This window comes from Otolemur garnettii, unplaced genomic scaffold (assembly GCF_000181295.1).
Source record: "Otolemur garnettii isolate 467f Iridium unplaced genomic scaffold, OtoGar3 scaffold00262, whole genome shotgun sequence".
Lineage (NCBI taxonomy): Eukaryota > Metazoa > Chordata > Mammalia > Primates > Galagidae > Otolemur > Otolemur garnettii.
In genome coordinates, this window is record NW_003852657.1 from 768911 (window position 1) to 771782 (window position 2872).

Consider the following 2872-nt stretch of genomic DNA (forward strand, 5'->3'; position numbering starts at 1 on the left):
GGATTACCTAAGTTCCCAAGTTTGAGACCAGACTGAGCAAGAGCAAGACCTTGTCTCTAAAAATAGCCAGGCATTGTGGTAGGCACCTGTAGTCCCAGCTACTTGGGAAGGCAGAGGCAAGAGGATTGCTTGAACCCAAGAGTTTGAGGCTGCTGTGAGCTGTGATGTCACAGCACTCTACTGAGGGTAACAAAGTAAGACTCTGTCTCAAAAGAAATTTCCCACAGTAAAAAAATAAACTGCATGGTGTCAAACTTATGGCATGAGATGGCCCTGCCAGCAAATTCTACCAAAAAATTTGAGGAAGCACTAACACTTGACACAAAGATTTAAGAAAAATTAAATACTCCTAGAGAATAGAAAGCAAAGGGGACCTTCCCCAGCTTGGAGTCATGAGCTCAGGAGTTTGAGATCAGCCTGAGCAAGAGCAAGATCCCATCTCTACTAAAAATAGAAAACCTAGCCTGGCATTCTTGGGGGCACCTATAGCCCCAGGTACTCGAGAGGCTGAGGCAAGAAGATCCCTTAAGAGTTTGAGGTCAAGAGTTTGCAGTTGTTGTGAGCTATGACATCATGGTACTCTACCCAGGACAGAGTGAGACTCTGTCCCCAAAAAACAAACAAAAAAAATAGCCAGGCATGGTGGTGCATGCCTATAGTCCCAGCTACTTGAAAGGGTGAGACAAGAGGATATCTGAAGCCCAAGAGTTTGAGGTTTCTGTGAGCTATGATGATGTCATGGCACTCTACCAAAGGGTAACAAAGTGAGAGTCTTACGAAAATTAAAATAAAATAAAATAAGGAACCACACTTAAGTTTTTTAAAAAGCCACTCAATGTAATATGATAATCAAGCCCCCTACCCTTGAAAGGAAATTTCTTTTGAGTCCATCAGTCCCAGCTCCCTCAGGGGTGGGAAGGAAAGTTCCAAGAAACTTAAAGATAAGAAGGTACATAGGGAGGAGAGGCTTGACAAGAAACTTGAAGATAAGAAAGTACATAGGGGCGGCACCTGTGGCTCAAAGGAGTAAGGCACCGGCCCCATATGCGAGAGGGGTAGGTTCAAACCCAGCTCTGGCCAAAAACTGCAAAAAAAAAAAAAAGAAGAAAGAAGGAAAGTACGTAGGAAAGAGAGACTCGACGTACACACACCCCCACCTCTCCCCTTGTACTACGTAACAACCCCCCTCGCACCTAAAGCTAATCGCAATGATTCAGCCCCTGTTCCTTTGCTTGCTTGCTTACCTGTGACGCAGATAGTAGGGTATAAAAACCAATTTAGTCTGCCATTCAGGTCTGCTTGCCTGTTAGAGCAACAGCCCCTGCGCAGGTGCAATAAATTTCTATTGATTAATTGCATTGAAATGGGGTCCAGGTCTCCTCCTCAGCAGTGCGAGTCACAACAGTAACTTACCACATTAAAAGATTAGAAGGAAAATCATATCATCAAGTCAATAGATGTAGAAAAAATGACATCTATTGATGATTTAAAAAAAAAAGAATATAAGCAGGCTTGGCGCCTGGAGCACAGTGGTTCTAGTGCCAACCACATACACAAAGGCTGGCAGGTTTGAACCCAGCCCAACTAGCTAAACAACAATAACTGCAATAAAAAATAGCCAAGCATTGTGGTGGGCATCTGTAGTCCCAGCTACTTGAGGGGGCTAAGGCAAGAGAATCTCTTAAGCCCAAGAGTTTGAGATTGCTGTGAGCTGTGACACCACAGCACTCTACCCAGAGTGACATAGTGAGGCTCATGTCAAAAAAAAAAAAAAAGAATATAAGCAAACAGAATGGAACTTGCTACTTTTGCAAAGGATACATACCAAAAGCCTATAATAAACACCATACTTAATGGTAAAACATCAAAAGCTTTCCCTCTTAGAAAAGGGAATAAAATGAATAACAGGATGTCTACTATCTTGCCTACTCAACATTGTGGTTGAAGTCCTGCCCATTGCATTAAGGCAAGAAAAAGTTATAAAGATTAGCTGAGAAGAAAAAACTGATATTATTTATAAATAAATACATTGTGATCAAAGAAATCACTATTAATATAGTTTCTTTCTTTCTTTCTCTCTCCTTTTTTTTTAAAAAAGAGAAACAAGAGTCTTACCATGTTGCCCAGGCTTGATTCAAGTAATCCTCCCACCTCAGTTTCCTGAGTCACTGAGAATACAGGTACAAGCCACAGCACCCAAGTATAATTTTAAAGCAAGATTGCTGAATGATAAAACATAAAGATATAATTTATTTTTATTCACCAACAATTGTTAGAAATAAATTTTTACAAAATACATGATATTGATAACATCAAAATGGGACAAATACCAGGAAGAAATCTAACAAAACATGTGCAAGACATTACGGGAATATACTGAGCAAACAAAGGCTGACACAAATATGTGCTCTATTAATACATTTATGGAGGGCTTAACAAGCAAAACAATATTATCAGTAATTTAGACATTTACGTTAATAACCTAAGAAAGTTCTATCCAAACAGCTACACCAAAATACCATATTCAGTACCATGGCAAAATCACATCTTTAAGGGAACTAGCACTTGCTGGCAGCCTATTTATTACTCATAAGGTAATATGCATCAAGCTTTCTAAATAGCATTTCTTTTTATCCCTCCATTTCATGGAAGAGGCACCTAAAGATAGAGTCCTTTGAGAGTCCCTGCCCAAGGTCAGAGTGTAAGGAAGCAGCCATCAATGCTAGTGTGCATGGATGGAGGCAGAGTAAGGAAGTGACTATGAGTTGCTGCATTCTACTGGAGAACATTATTTAAGAAACTAGAGGGAGGGCGGCACCTGTGGCTCAGTGAGTAGGGCACCAGCCCCATATACCAAGGGTGGCAGGTTTGA